This window comes from Protopterus annectens, chromosome 3.part1 (assembly GCF_019279795.1).
Source record: "Protopterus annectens isolate FY-2018-M chromosome 3.part1, PAN1.0, whole genome shotgun sequence".
NCBI classification, from domain to species: Eukaryota; Metazoa; Chordata; order Ceratodontiformes; family Protopteridae; genus Protopterus; species Protopterus annectens.
The window spans coordinates 630,352,592-630,369,707 of record NC_056732.1 but is presented as its reverse complement, the minus strand read 5'-3'; the positions used below and the strand labels follow the sequence as shown (position 1 = coordinate 630,369,707).

Here is a 17,116-nt window from a genome sequence, read left to right as displayed (position 1 = left end):
CTGCAGCCAAGAAAAATGTGGTCTTGGGAAGCGGTCAGAGTAGACTTTTGATAGTTTATTGTGAAACTTAAACTTTCCAGAAGAGACAGCATGAAGGATAGATTCTCCTGAAGGATGTCTGGGGATGGGACCTGGATGAGATCATCACCTAGTTAAGGAAAAATGTGAATACCCTGTAATCTGCAATTAACTATGACAGCAGCTAACTATGACAGCAGCTAAGCAGTTTGTGAAGACATTCTGTGCCATAGACGGACCAAAGGGTAAAGCACAGAACTGAAAATGCGAGGAAGTAACAGAAAAGCGAAGAAATTTCCTGAACCGTAGATGAATGGGAATATGAACTTAGGCATCTTTGAAGTCTAATGACACCATCAAGGCCTAGTGAAGTAGGACAGGGGTGGGTAAAGTCAGCATCCAGAAGGTGGGGACTTTCAGAAAGGTATTTAGATGGGAAAGGTCTAGAATGGGCCTCCAGGGGCCATCCTTTCTAGGAATCACATACTGGAGTAAAATCTTTTTCCCATTTGAGACAGTGGGATTTCCTGAATACCGCCTTGAGAAAGAAGAGCGGACATGACTTGGGGGAAAAAAATTCCAGTTGCTCTTTTGGTGGTTGTGGGATGCCCTTGAAGGAGGGAAGAGTTTTCCACACCATGAAATATCCTTGCTGGATGATGGAAAGGACCAAAGTGTGTCCTGAGTTATCAGATTCCAAGCAGGGAGAGAAAGAGAGAGGTGAAGAGACAAAGAAGTAGATTGGTCTGGAGGCAGGCAGTCACAGACTACCAGGCTTAGCCCGAAATGGGCATTTCTGAGTAAGAGTGGAGGAAGCGACTTGGAAGGAATTTGTTTCCTGGAGTCCCTCATTCCTTTGGTGGAAGGGGGTCTAGCTGGCTTTCTGACAAAAGCAGTTTTGGTAGGGTAATTCTCCCGGAACCTGGGGACAGGGGAGACAAATTTACATTTTAGGTCCTGGAGCTTCTGGCCCTTTTCTTGAAGTGATTTAAATAGTTCTGCAGCCAAGTTACCAAACAAGGCTTTGTTGCCCAGAGTGGCATCCATTAACTTGGCCTTAATATCATCAGGCAAGGGTTGAAGCCTGAGCCATAAATACCTCCTCAGGACAGACCCAGATGCAGCTGCCCTGGCTGAGGCCTCCACGGCATCATAACTGGACTTGGAGTGCCTTGTAACCTGGGCAGAGGAATTGAAAATGGAGAAAGTTTAGCCTTGGTGGGAGAATCGGGGAGCTCAGAAAGGAGTTTTCCTACATCAGATGAGAGAGCTAGGGAATATTTGGCCATATGAGTTTGATAATTAACTGCCCCAAAGGCCAAAGTAGCAGAGGTATATACTTCTTTCCCTAATCTCTCCATGACTTTACTCTCCTTTATCCATGGGAAGCAAGGATGTGGAAGGCAATTTCGATGCCTTGCCTGCAGAGATAGATATGGTAGCTGGGTCTGCAGAGTGGGGTTTGAAGAGGAATTTGTGATTTCTCAGGCACCTTATAAAATTTATCTGGGTGCTTGGGAGTTGGAAGCTGGGAGTTTGGGCATAAAGGCAGATAAAGAGGAAGAGTCCATTTGAAGGAAGTCATAGTACCGCTTTTGTATGTCAGACAGGTCTTTCATCTTCAGAATAGTTTCCCCAAAGGAAATGTCCTCCCCACGGGAATACATACCATTAGATTCCTCCCCAGGGGAATCCGTACTATTAGATTCCTCTTCTGGTGAAGTGTAACCCGGGGGGGGGGGGAAGAGATTTGGGTTGAATAAGTCAGGGATTCATCTCCTGATGACTCCTCATCATCTGAAGAAATATCCTGAGAGGTCCTCTTTAAAGGAGTAGATGGAGGAAAGGCAGGAGAAAGGGAAAGAGAAGACTAGGTCTGATGTAGAGCCATAAAGGCATTGAAACTGCACTGGGAAAAGGCCTGTCAATCTGACGCCTGATTCATGGGAACTGGAGAAACATGTTTAGTTTTAACTTTTTTCTTTTTAGGAGCTTCCAAGTGATGGAATGTGAATAGGGCAGACGTCTGCCTGCACTCCACGATGTCCGTAGGCACACCCTCCCGCATGATGATTTGGGTCATACCACGTGGGCCTTCAGTAATTACAAGCCGTGGTTCCCCCCTACACCTGAACTGGACACCTGCGATTCCCTTGCGGATGTGCTGGTAGGGGTCCTTCACTGCGTCTGCTGTGGTACCCAAAGGGACGTCTACTGACTCTGAGATAGCCTCCAAGCTCACATAGGCCTCAGGAGGGACATCCAGAAGAGAGGGAGCAGCTGGAAGTCAGGCCGAGACTGCTTGGGCTTTTTAGGCTGCGGCTCATCTGAAGGGCCTGACGATGCCTTCATATCATGTGCTAAGCACTTAAGGCACTGGTTCTCAAGATATAATTTTAGGGAAGCTAGATGGTTGCAAAGTGTTGGTCAAATGACTGAATCACTCAGCCATATTTTACACAGTCAAGAAGCCAGCCCTGCCATAGCTCGCAGTCTGTAATCCATGTTCTCCTCTCTTGAGGATACTGTGCACCATAGTAGATGCCCAAAATGGGTGGTCTGTACAACTCTTCCCCCTTTAGGGCACCATGTAGAGTCTGTGCTACTGCCCACAGCTCCACTCTTTGGCGAGATTGGGATGGAAACACTCAGCATATTTTTTTGGAGGTAGGAGGAAAGTACAGTTGTGTACACTTACCATAAATGTAGATGTTCGAATGTATTCACTGTTGCAGTCATTACATTTGGGTAATCTGCTGACAGGTTTCCCTCAGTCAGCCTGATTAACAAAGTCTTGGGTCCTGCGTCGGTTGCTGTCCCTTCTTCCATGACGTCAGGTCGTCATGGGTATAAAACATGCAGCAGACGCCATTTTCATCAGTTGTTCTTGCCCCAGATGTCAGGTGCCCCCCAAATTGGGAGCAAAATATATATATGTAATTTAGAACACAAAAAATATACTTCCAAATAAAAACAAATACACCAAAAAGGCTTTTAAGCATAGTAAAAGAAAGAGGTATTGTAAGAAAAAAACAGGGGGATGGAGGGAGGGTAACGAGGACTGCAACAGTGAATACACTCGAACATCTACATTTATGGTACATGTACACAACTGTACTATGTTCTTCATGTTTCACTGTTGCAGTCATTACATTTGGGTAGAATCCCAAAGCTATGGTTGGGAGGATAGAATTATACAGCATTAGGAGCAGCTATAAGGCCCTGCAGGACAGCAGTGGCAAAGCCTGCTCTGGATTTAGAGAGGAGAGGTAAATGGTAATGTTTGAACGTATAAACTGAGCTCCAGGTAGCAGCCTCTAGAATGTCTCTGGTAGGAACCCCTCTGAGAAAGGCTGCAGAAGTAGATGTAGCCCTGATGAAATGGGATCTGATCCCCTTGGGGACAGTTTTACCATGGTGCATGTAGCAGAAACGAATACAATGGCTTATCCATTTTGAAACAGTCTGCTTTGAAATAGCCTTTCCCTCTGCCCCTGCAGCAAATGCCATCAGTAATTGCCAAGATTTTCTTAGAGATTTTGTCCTGTTTAAGTAGAATCTTAGTTGTCTGTGTACATCCAATGAATGCAGAATCTGCTCACCCTTGTTCTGTGGATTTGGGAAGAAGGTTGGCAGATGAATGGTCTGATTAAGAGCCACACTAGATACCACTTTAGGCATAAAGGATGGATTGGTCCTGAGAGCCACCCTGTCCGGGTAAATAATAAAAGGCTCCACTGCCATGAGAGCCTGTAGTTCTGAAATCCTTCTAGCTGAAGTGACTGCTAAAAGAAAAGCTGTCTTCTAAGAGAGAAATTTTAGGTCTGCAGTAGCAGCTGGTTCAAAAAGAGGTAGAGTGAGTTTTTCCAACACAAAATTGAGGTCCCATGCAGGAGTTGGTGCTCTCCTGGGAGGTCTTAAATTTTTGGCCTCTCTGAGGTACTGCTTTAGCAGGGGATGAGAAAAGAGGGGAGGCTCCGTGTTGTAATGAGCTGAAATGGCAGAGGCATGGACTTTTATGGAAGAAAAAGATAGGCCCTTGTGAAGCATCTCGGTTAAATATTGCAGAATCTGAGGAATATTGGGCATTGCTGTGCTTATTCCTTGTGCTTGGTTCCATTTGTCAGCATAAGATTTTCTAGTACTAGGCCTTCTAGCCTTCAAAATGACATCCATCATAGGTTTGCTGAGTGATGTAACTGGCGAAATTAGTTGATTAGCCATGCTGCAAGATTCAGAGTTTGGAGCAGAGTGTGCAGAATTTGATAGTTCTGCTGAAACAGTAGAGAAGGTGTCTGAGGCAGGTACCACGGGGGAAGGTGCAACATATTGCGTAGGAGCAGTAGGAGCAGGTACCAGTGTTGGCGAGGCCAGTCTGGAGCAATCAGAATCATTTTTGATTTTTCCTGTCTGACTTTTAGTAAGACCTTGGAGAGCAGAGGCAGAGGGGGAAAGGCATAGACTGACAGGTTTTTCCAGCTGAAGGACAGAGCATCCACTTTCCAAGCTTTTTTGTGATGAATTCTTGTGCAGAATTTGTCCAACTGATAGTTTTGAGTTTTGGGATAAGGCAAAAACATCTATGACTGGGTTCCCCCATTTGCGTGTCAACATGCTGGAGATTAGTGGATCCAGTTTCCATTTGTGTGGGTCCATAAGATTTCTGCTTAGATCGTCTGCCAGAGTATTTTGCTTTCCTGGCAGGAATTGAGCTTGTAGATATATTTGATAAGTCAAAGCAGTGTTCCATCTAATTTTTAAACAGCTCGACGCCATTCTGCAGTCGTAGCTTGACAGTGGTGGGATTCGAACCCATGCCTCCATGGAGACTGGAGTCTTAATCCAGCGCCTTAGACCGCTTGGCCACACTACCTCTTCAGGGCCTAGGCAAGGAATACAGTACAAATGAAAATCCTTATGAGGTATTTGCTTCCCACAAGTAATACAATTATTAACGGACATCGGTAAGGAGCAAGAAAAAGTTTCCCCAATGGGGTACTTAGCTTTAAGGTTGAAGACTTTGGTTCTGAAATTCGAAAACGAAAATTTCAGGAGTCGGCCGACCAGCACTTGTGAACGGCTTCTGCTTTGGGTACCGAGCAGCAAGAAAGACTGATGAAAATGGCGTCGGCTGCATGTTTTATACCCCTGACAACCTGACGTCATGGAAAGTACAGTTGTGTACACTTACCATAAATGTAGATGTTAGAGTGTATTCACTGTTGGAGTCATTACATTTGGGTAATCTGCTGGTAAGCTGCCCTCAGTCGGCCTGAATTCCAAAGTCTTGGGTCCTGCATCAGTTGCTGCCTCCTCTTCCATGACGGTCAGGTCATCAGGGGTATAAAACATGCAGCAGATGCCATTTTCTTTAGTTTTTCTTGCCCCAGATGTCAGGTGCCCCAAAAAGGTAGCAAAAAAAAAAAAAAAAAAAATATATATATATATATATATATATACACACACACATATATATATATATATATATATATATATATATATATATATACACATACATACATACATATACACATGCATCAATATAAAACTTTACCTTCATCGACAAGCAAATACACCACATAGGTTGTAGAAGATAGAGAAGGAAAAACCCCAGAATGAAAGGGGGATGGCGGGAGGGTAACCTGGACTGCAACAGTGAATACACTCTAACCCCTACATTTATGGCAAGTGTACACAACTGTACTATGTTCTTCGTGTTTCACTGTTGCAGTCGTTGCATTTGGGTAGAATCCCAAAGCTATGGTTGAGAGGCTGGAGCTAAACAGCATTAGGTGCGGCTATAAGGCCCTGCAGAACTGCAGTGGCAAAGCCTGCCCTGGACTTAGAGTAGAGAGGCAAATGATAATGCTTTGTACAGGTGTGAAGAGAACTCCAAGTAGAAGCCTCTAGAATGTCTTTGTTTGGTACTCCCCTGAGAAAGTATGCTGAAGTAGCTGCAGCTCTGGTGGAATGAGACCTAATGCCCTTGGGCACAGGCTTACCATGGTTTAAGTAGCAGAAACGAATGCAGTGGCTTATCAACTTTGAAATAGTCTGCTTTGAAATGGCCTTTCTTCTGATCCTGCAGCATATGTCTAGTAATTGCTCAGTTTTTCTTAGAGCTTTAGTCCTACTCAAGTAGAATCTTAGCGGTATGTGTACTTCCAAGGAATACAGAATTCTCTCCCCCTTGTTCTGCGGATTTGGATAAAATGTTGGCAGATGAATAGTTTGGTTAAGAGCCACACTGGAAACCACCTTGGGCATAAAAGTAGGATTTGTCCTCGGAGACGCCCTGTCTGGGTAAAATATGATAAAAGGCTCCACAGCCATGGAGGGCCTGTAGCTCTGAAACTCTTCTTGCTGAAGTAATTGTTAGTAGCAGAGCTGTTTTCCATAAGAACTTTATATCAGCGGTAGCAGCTGGTTCAAATGGAGGCAGGGTGAGCCTTTCCAACACAATTGAGGTCCCATGCAGGTATTGGTGATCTTCTAGGAGGCCTTATATTTTTGGCTTCTCTAAGCTACTGCTTTAGTAAAGGATGAGAAAAGATTGGTGGCTCTGTATTGTAATGAGCTGAAATGGCAGAGGCATGGATTTTAATTGATGAGAAAGATAGGCCTTTGTCAAGCATCTCAGTCAAGTATTGTAATATCAGAGGAATATTTGGTTCTGCTGCATCAGTTTCTTGTGCTCGATTCCAAGCACAGAATCTCTTCCATTTATCAGCATAAGATTTTCTAGTACTAGGCCTTCTGGCTTCTAAAATGACATCCATCACAGCTTTACTGAGAGGAGTTGTTTGTACAACTACATGATCAGCCATGCTGCCAGGTTCAGTGTCTGGGGTTGATTGTGCAGGATCGGATTGTTTTTCTGGGACAGTAGTTGAGGTCTTTGAGGCAAGGTCCAAGCTGGGTATTGAGACAAGTTCCTTAGGATTGGGTACCAGTATTGGCGGGGCCAGTCTGGCGCAATTAGTATCATCTTTGGTTTCTCTAGTCTGACGTTTAGGAGGACCTTGGGAAGAAGAAGCAGAGGAGGAAAGGCGTAAACAGATAGGTTTTTCTAGCTGAAGGATAGGGCATCCACTTTCCATGCTTGTCTGTGATAAGTGCTTGTGCAGAATCTTTTCTATTGATAATTTTGAGGAGAGGCAAATAGATCTATGTCTGGGCTCCCCATTTCTTTGTCATCATGCTGAAGACTTGTGGATCTAGTTTCCACTCGTGAGGATCCATAAGGTTTCTTCTTAAATCGTCTGCCAGAGTGTTTTGCTTTCCTGGCAGGAAGTGAGCTTGAAAATGTATTGGTAAGTCAAAGCTCTGTCCCACAGTGCCATGGCTAATCTGCAAAGGGGGTACGAGTGTGTGCCCCCCTGCTTGTTTATATACGACATGACCATGGTGTTGTCAGTCTATCAGTAGTTGTCCTGGATGAAGCAAGTCCTTGAAGGCTGTTAGGGCATTTTGAACAGCTAGCATCTCTTTCTGGTTGATATGTAGATGCATTTCTTTTGGGGTCCATATGCCCCGAATGCATCTTCCCGCCATGTGGGCCCCCCCAGGCATAATCTGATGCGTCTGTTGTTAAGGTTTGGCTGGCAGGAGGTAGAGTGAAGGCCCGTCCCATGTTTTGGTGACATGCCTTTGCCCACCATAGAAACTCCTGTTGTAGGCAGGGAATGAGAGGAATCATGGTTTCCAGACTGTGATAATGTTGACTCCATAAACTTTTTAGGTACCACTGAAGTTTCCTCATATGCAGTCTTGCATATGAAATCAGCCATGAAGGCCAAAACCTGCAGAATTTATCTTGCAGATAACTGGGTTTTTGTTGCCATCAGTTTGAAGTAAGTAGTCAGTTGCCTTTGCTCGTCTGGCATGAGGTAAGTTATCTGGGCAGTTGTATTCAAGCTTGCACCCAGGAATGTTATCTTTTGAGAGGGTACCAGTTGTGATTTCTTTTCATTTATTGTGCACCCTAGGCATGTTAGAACCCTTTTCACAAACGCCAGGTGTTGACGAACAATGTCCTTGTTATCTGCTTGTATGAGACAGTCGTCCAAGTAAGGATATATTTTTATACTGCTTTGTCTGCAAAATGCAATTACTGGTGCCAGGCACTTTGTAAAGACCCTGAGCGCAGTAGATAAGCCAAAGGGCAGTGCAGAGAATTGGTAATGCATTAAGCCAGCCTTGAATCTGAGGTATCTTCTGCACAATTGTCTTATTGGGACATGCAGGTATGCCTCTTAGGTCTAATGTCACCAGCCAAGCATTCTTTCCCAGCATGGGCAGAAGCTGCTGCAAAGTCAGCATTTTGAATTTTGTAATGTCTAGGTATGTATTCAAAATCGATAAATCCAGTATTGGCCGCCAGGCCTTGTCCTTTCTGGGTACCAACCTGTTTCTGTGCCTCTGCCCATTGATTTTTTGGCAGATCTGGCCAACCATTTGCCAATGGCAGAGTATGGAAATGGAATCTGTATCCCTGTGATACTACATTTAGCACCCACTTGCCCTGGGTTATTAACTGCCAATTATGAGTAAAAAGTGCTAATTTTCCCCCTAAGGGTGCTGTCAAAAGATAAATGTTTGGTGTAGGCAGAGGGAAGTCATTGGGATGGTTTTCTGTAGGTTTGCGCTTTATCGCCTCTAGATTTGGAGGTAGAAGCACCACATTGCTTTGACCTGTATGAATCTTGTGCCTGGTATCTGGAACCCTTAGAGCGTCTGGATTTGTCCCTTTGAGCTCTGTCTGACACAGGAAAGGACCAATTTTTTGTAGGCCAGTGTCTACTGAATCTTGGTGGCTGCACTTGTAAGAAGTCTTTTACAGTTTGCATAGACTTAAGCTTTGTCTTCCAATTTCTTTAAAACCTCTTCTGCCTCAATACCAACCAGAGTATCATGCTGTAAAGGTGCATCTAGCAAATTAGCTTTAACATGATCAGGCAAATTTTGTTCCTTTAGCCAGGCATGCCTCCTAATCACAGACCCAGTAACTGCAGCCCTGCAGGGGGCCTTTAAGGAATCAAAGCCACATTGCAAAATATACTTTCCAACCTGTTCAGCTGCATGCAATAATTCCTGCAATTCTTTATTTTCTGCACATTCAGATATCAACATCATTTTCTCTCTTTCAGCAATCCCATAACATGTTGTTGATACTTGAGCATATGAAATTGACAGTTTAATGCCCTAATTGCCAAGGTTGCAGATGTATAAACCTTTTTTCCCCCATCTGTCCAGTGCCCTTGAATCTCTGTCAGAGGGGGTAGGATTTTTTGCTGTTGAGGCCTTAGCTCCCTTTGGACCCTGTGAAATAGTTTCAGGATCAGCAGCAGGGTTTCTAAATAAAAACTTATGAATCAGGGACCCTGTAATATCTGTCAGGCTTTCTAGGAGCCAAAGGTAAGGAGAGTCAGGGGTCAAGCTTGACTCCGAAAACGCATAATCCCCAATGTCTAAAACAGGGGGTATGGCTAAAGGCCTTTGCTGAGGGAGAAGGAAATCCCTGAGCCTCTTTTTTGATTCTGAGAAATCTTGACTCTCCCAGTAAAAATGCTCCCTCAAAGTATGCAAGGTTTCTCCACATGAATAATCCTCAGGAGGTGATGCAGATGGTACAGACTCCTCTGCGTCAGAATCCTTATATGGAGGAATAGATAATTCCTGATCAGAAGAGGAATCAGAAGAAATAGAAACCTGATCTGAAGATTCATAATCAGTGTCTTGCCTAGGCCTCTTATCTGGAGGGGGATGGGAACCCCTGATCCTCTTATCTGGAGGGGGATAGGAACCCCTGATCAAGGTAATAAGGTCTTCAACCATTTTGATCTGTTTTTTTAGGCATAAGAGGCCTGAGCACATGGCTCATGCGTCAGTTTTTTTAGTTTTAGAAGTTGCTTTTGTCTTTGGTTTTGCAGCTGTTGGTTTGATATACAAATGTTGAGGCCTGAATACAAACTCGGAAGCCGGTGCCTGCTCAGCAGCTCTGGACCTATCCGAGGGAGATACATCCGTGGGTCCAATACAGAGTATCTCGCAGCATGCCAGACTCTACATGGGTGTCGGTAGGGGCATGCGACTCGAAAGCAGAGGGTATCAGGGGCTGCGAAAGCGCCTGAGTACCGGCAAACCGGCGACTGGCTTAGGAGAAGCTTCATCATCTGTTTTGGACCTCTACTGTCTCTCTCTGTCCTTTTCTTTGCATTTTTTTATGTACTCCGGTAGTCGGATTGCTATCAGATGACATTTCTGGGTAGTTAAATCAGTTTCCAAAATACTTTGAGGCAAAAATATACTGAAGCTTAATAATGCGTTGGTTAAATCTAGCACAAAACTGACAGCCAGGCATGTTGTGATCCGGGCCTAGGCAAGGAATACAGTATAAATGGAAATCCTTGAGGTATTTGCTTCCCACAAGTAATACAATTATTAACTTTTTCTGACATTGGTATGGAGCAAGAAAAAAAAGTTTCCCCAACGGCGTACTTGGCTTTAGTGAAGACTTCGGTTCGGAAACTCAAACTTGAATATTTCAGGAGTCCACCGACCGGCACTTGCGAAATGCTTCTGCTTCGGGCACCGCGAGGCAAGAAAGACTAAAGAAAATGGCGTCGGTTGCATGTTTTATACTCCTGACGTCATGGAACAGGAGACAGCAACCGACACAGGACCCAAGACTTTGGAATTCAGGCCGATTGAGGGGAACCTGCTAGCAGATTACCCAAATGTAATGACTGCAACAGTGAAACACGAAGAACATCCCCACAGAGGCACAGGGCAAATATGCAAACTCCAAAGAGGCAATGGTCATAGGTCAGGATCGAACCTTGCACCTTGTGCATAGGAGGCGAAGACCTCAACCATTATGCAAACTACAAAAAGCTCGGCAAACCAGTAAATGCACAAAAAACGGAAAACTGAGCCTCCAAAAACGTAATTTGTAAATGAAAAAGGACAGATTTATAAAGCGCTTTCGGAAGGGTTAATACCCCTCCTTCTTCAGAATAAAAGTAAACGAACAAACACAGAATGCAAGCTACAATGCTATTTAAAACTAATTAACATCAGGTGATCACTCTAATTCATTCAAGGATGTAGTTCCAAAAAATGTGTTCACTAAATGACAAAATTAACTAACTAAATGTCATCTCCTTACAGCTATCTTTTTAATGCTAATTTCCTCAAAATACATGATATGGAGATTTGTTCATTCAAACCTGGAGAAAAATGGACTGCAGCCCATTTTTCTCCAGGTTTGAATGAACAAATCTCCATCTCATGTGTTTTGAGGAAATTAGCATTAAAAAGATAGCTATAAGGAGATTACATTTAGTTAGTTAGTTAATTTTGTCATTTAGTGAACACATTTTTTGGAACTACATCCTTTCAGATATTGGATGTAATTAACTTCAGTTAAGTGAGCCCTGGTTGACAAGTTGATTTTAAGTCAGTTTTGGTTTATAAACCAACACTACCCATTGTAACAATTTATGGTTAGTAATGAAGTATGTGTTTTTAAATATACGTTTTAAATATTAGTTTATATGCTTGCTTATAAGCATTTTAAGCATATTAATGCTCTTGCATTTAATTCTGTGTAGTTTTTTGTCAATACTAGACATTGTTTTAAAAGAAGTAAGTATTTATTACTAGGTTGCCTGTGTAGCACTAGCTTAATTGAATCAATGAATTAGAGTGATCACCTGATGTTAATTAGTTTTAAATAGCATTGTAGCTTGCATTCTGTGTTTGTTCGTTTACTTTTACCTCAACCATTATGCCAACTGGTCCCAATATCATTTGTCAATTGCAACATCAATGGACACACCACAACATTCTTGTTTACCTGGTTCAGCAATTCACAACATGTCAAACTTCAGAAATGGGCTATAACATGGGTTCTGATTGGGAAAAAAAGTCATGCATTCCTTCTTTTGCACGGTTAATTCATCATGACTCAAAGCTGAGATCAATGAGTCACAAAAGTCGACCAAACACCCATCAAGTAAACCTGCTCTCATATATACATGTGTGTGTGTGTGTGTGTGTGTGTGTGTGTGTGTGTGTGTGTGTGTGTGTGTGTGTGTGTGTGTGTGCGCGCACACATTTACTCACTTCGGCTTAATCTTAAAAGAGCAGTTACTCATCCAATGATTTCCCATTCTCCAGTAATGGTGTTTTTTTATTTCATGTTTTTATCTTTTTAAGGAAAGGGATATAGGGGAGTAAAAATACCTGCCTTCTACTTCTTCAGTAGGGGGGGGGGGTTGACAAGTTGTGACAGATATACTGAAATGAACTCTTGAGTAGCAGTAGTGATTCCATACAAGACAAAAATATTCAAGTAAGCCTACTGAGAAATGGTTAACACCACCTTCCTTTTATATTGAGTAGGCATGGATTTCTGACCTCCTGACGATCTGGAAAGTTAGATGAAAATATAAGCTCATCCCATCTTCGATAGTCCATCAAACAAGCAAAGCAGATTAAAACAAAGAATAAAATGGATTACCATAGGCCACTGAGGCTCGGCATGTTACATTGTGAATTCCACCTATTAGATCACCTAACTTCTGCCACATTTACATTTTTCGTATCTTTTTTGTTCCCAGCAGCAGCGTCACATATTCCCAGGGCCTTTCCTACGCAGCCTCCCTCATACCAATGGTGATCCATGTTCTGGGCATGTGAAGAGATCAAGGTGCCAGAGGCAGTATTCCACTACTGCAGGGAAGTGTTTTCATCTACATTCCCACCTCTAGTCCTTCCATTAACACCCTGTGGGTGTCCCTCACTTCCACAGGTGGACTGCCCCAATCACTCACAGGTAACATATGTTCTCTTTCTCCCAGCCTCCACCTGGGAAATCAACAGCATGAACAGTTCCTCTGTGCATTCACCTCTATATCCATCTTTCCTGCCTGTGCCATCAAGCATCTCTGCCACTATTCGAATGTAGGGCGCAATATAGACTTTATCCATGTATGCCACTGCTGCAAGCTTTCATTTACTTTTTCTAATAAAGTGGCTACTACTATAAGGGCCAATTAGAGCAATACTGCTTGATTTATTTAGCATCTATTGTGATGGTTTAATACTACAACTAAAAGTCATCTAAAATAGGAAGCAGAGAAACTGAAAACAGGAAAAAGGAAGTAAGAAACAACAATAAAGCTGAAAGTCAAACATTGACGATAAAGCTTAAAAACACCTATATTACAGGACTCTGAGATGCAGCCAGTACTAGTAAATAATAAACGAGTTTGCAATGCAGAGAGCTATAGATGTTAGACTCTAACCAGTCTCATGTCTTCAAGGGCACAGAAAATCACAAGAAAAGACAAGTATGAAAATGAGGCTACAGAAAGCAAGCACTACAAAAGCAAAGGAAAGATGAAGTCAACTGACTGAGTTTACTTTATGTTTATTTAACTAACTCCTTACAAAATCAGCCCTACTCCAACCATAACACCAAACCTGCTACCCTGCAAACACTTGAGAACAAAATCAGAAGGAAGGGAACAGAAACAGTGGTGGATCCCACACTTCTCAACTGTCCAGACTTTTGCCTCACATCTTTCTTTGGTCGGTTTCTCATAAAATGTGGTTTTCTGATAAATCACCAAGGATTTAAGTCACTAAATAATGACATACAATTGAGTTTCAGACTTGATATCCTTCAGAAAATGCATAACACAAATCCTGTTATTCTAGCAACTTTAAGTTGCTAACAGCAGTATTTAAAATCTGTTCTTATTTTGAGCGTTTGCCCTCCCATTATTTTAGGCTTTTTCTAGCACTGAGACTGATGGGTATGGTGGAATCCTGGTGAAGACAGGTAGGTAAAATTATATACACAAATTAAAAAACTATAAAACAGGAAGCAATAATGGCAAGCCCTCACAGCCTCTGAAACTAGCTGGCTATAAAAGTGTAGCCAACTAACACACTAGGTTATAAATATAGATTCATAGGTGTTTACTAGGCTAATGACCACAAGGGCCTTTTTAAGCCTAGCCATGCATCTCAAATCTCTGACAAGTGATGATACTCTTGAGAAGTGTAAATAGGGGCTTGGAGATGAATAATTTACAGGCTGTGTCCATTAGGGACATAGATGTTAAACAAGGGATGAATTTTCTATTCCTCATACAAATGCCCGAGTTGGACTTTAACTGGTTTAGGGAGGAACTCTGCTTCACATGGATGGGAAGCCTGTTCCAGAGAAGGGGTAGTCTCTGGGATGCACACCTGTCTCTCCAGCAGGTCCTACTTATACTACAGGCAAGGTTTAAGTCTTTAGAATGGATAATTCTGGTACGGTTTTGTTTTGCACTTATGCAGGAAGTCCATTAGAGTGGGGTCTGACAATGCCTTGTATGCCAAGCATACATCTCCCCTTAACAGCCTGTAGGAGACAGAATACAGGGATAGGACCATGAGGCGGTCTGCAAAAGACACAACTTATGTTCTGTGTTCTTTTAGTGAGGAACCTCTGTGGCAGTGTCAATTGTTGGATACGCCTTGGGAGACGCATTCCAAAGGGGGCACTTTACTCAATGATAGGTCTGATGAATGCCAAATACAGTGGAACAATGGCATACTTGGACCTAGATGCCATACCTTGGTTTATAAGTTGCACAACATAGATGATTTCCTCAATACTGTAAACATGTGACGGTCAAAGGCTAGATTACTGACTGTGTGTGTCCCCAAGTCCCAGTCAACTCTTAGGGGTGTGTTGTCCAAAGGACACCATTATTCATTTCTTGGAATTTAGTTTTAGTCCATGGCTCTGACACCAGTTATTTGTCTGTGCTAGCCTTTCTGGAAAATAGTGGTGTCAGTGGAGGATTCAATGACTGCTCCTAATTTGCAATCATCTGCAAATTCAGTCTGCCAGAAGCCGCTGACATTGGCCTTGACTTTAGAGAAGTAAATGCCAAAAAGGAGTGGTCCCACGACCAATCCCCGAAGAACTCCACATGAAACTGGCCTCTTTGTAAAGGTGGACTCTCCAATTCTAACTTCCTGGATCCTGTCTGTGAGTGAGCCGGCTATACACTGGTTTACATAAGGGTTTGTATCTAACCTCTTGAGTTTGTCAACGATGCCAGAGTGGGGTATTGTGTTAAATGCCTTGGCCTGGTCAAGATAGGCAGTGTGAAACATTCTGCCCTCATCAGTTGCTTTGGTGACCTTCTCAAAGGAATCCATCAGATTGAGTAGGCAGAGTTAAACCCTGAACCTTAATAATTAAGGGCAGGCAAGTGCCTTAAACCACCACACCAACTACCATGTCTCCTGTATTTATTTACTTTATTCAAATATTTATTTTGTTAAATCACGGAGGATTGCAGTCTGCAATGTCAGTCAGAGTTTAAATTTTGTAGTTTGAACATTTTTCCAGTAAGTAGTGAAACAAAACATATGAAACAATGACAAAACTAACCATTTCAGAACATTTCAACCATAAAAGGCCACTCATACTTCTGTCATCACATTCCACCAATATCAGAGGCATTTACCAATCTTTGCAAAAGTAAGTCATTTGAATAATTCCACATTAAACAGAAATGTAACCAAGACTGTTGCTTTCTGACAAGTAACCTTGCATTTCAGTGTTTCATCTACAAATTCAGTGCTTGCTGCCCTTGAGGAAAACTGCATATGTTGTTACATTACAAAAAAAAAAAATTGATGTGCTGGTAATATTGCAATAGGGAATGGCTGGCAAACCGACAACAGGTTCATAATTACTAGGCATCTCATCCAAAGGAGAACACATTCAGGAGTGCAGCAACCCCCAATTCCTCCTTATGCTGCACAGTAGTGTCAGTAGTCAATCTACCTGTTGTGGGAAGAGACCCCACAATCTTCTGCACCAAAAACAAATGTTCTACCTGTTACAACACTGACACCGAAAAACACAGCTTTTAAACTCTGACATTGCAGACTGTAATCCTCAGTGATTTAACAAGTGGTGCTGTATTACATAAGGAATACAATTAGGATGGTGCATTAAAGAACACATGTATGTATGCATGGTCCATGAAATGTGTGCAAGGGTCCTATGGTTTGAAGATAGCCCAAAGGTAAATTAATCTGTCGCTGACCAGATGCATTTTCTATGAATATGGGTTTTAATACAGTTTCAATATATGAGAATTTCAAGGGCAGAGAAGTTTTCTGTTATTCACATTAAGTCCGTTTTCAATTTGAGATTGTATTATTTTGATTAGCAAATCGATAACAGTTTTTGTACTATAACATTTGAAATAAAAGTTTTAAATTAAATTCAAATATCTGTAATCATTGTAGAAGTGAAGAAAATGGCAGATGCACTGACAGGACTGAACAGTGTTTATGGTAACTTGGGTAAAAATAGCCAAGTAATGGGACACCGGAATGGCTGCAGGTGGACCCGATCCTTTATAGTACCTAGGGTCCCATTTGCCCATGATCTGGCTCTGCCCTTCTCCACAAACAAAGGGCTGTGCCATGATGAACAGGACATGCAGTAACCCAAGTTTATAACAGTATTCTGGACTTATGACAATAGAACACTGACTCCAGAAGATCAGGATAGTACAACTTGTCCCCAACCCAATTATCAAGATGGGTTGTAAACAATCTCATGTTATTAACAGATCTAATCCAAGCTGGGATTCAATTCCGAAGAGCTGGAAGTCTTACAGAAACGAATAACTGCCTTAATCTAGTGTGAAATAACCCCAGATGTAATTTTAAAATGGTATTCTATAAAGGGACTTGGCCCTGATATAAATCAATATTCAAACTTAGTTGTAAATAGGGATCATGAAGTATCCCACCAGCAAGCAGTAATTTACTTTTTACACAGAAACAGTGTAGGGTATAACTTTAAAAATTTGCATCTTCTTTGTAACTTGTGTACTTTAAAGAATTTTTTCGTGAACTTTCATTACACACTTTTAAGACATTTTAAATTACTTGTGCTATAAATTTAAAATGCAATGCTACTTTCTAAAGAAGGCCTATTGCTAGTTGTACATAACACTGTTAAACATCTATCATATCGAGTAGTGACAGTTAATCATTGCTC

The 17,116-nt window shown here is 42.2% G+C and overlaps 1 protein-coding gene and 1 non-coding gene across 2 annotated transcripts in view; both read right to left on the bottom strand.

The window, feature by feature from the left end:
- The window catches only part of LOC122797706 (biogenesis of lysosome-related organelles complex 1 subunit 4-like), a 181,850-nt gene that overhangs the window by 32,982 nt on the left and 131,752 nt on the right, over window positions 1–17,116 (bottom strand). The gene's annotated exons all lie outside the window — the stretch shown is intronic.
- On the bottom strand, window positions 4,810–4,891 carry TRNAL-AAG. Its single transcript has one exon. It is a non-coding gene; the product is annotated as a tRNA-Leu (tRNA).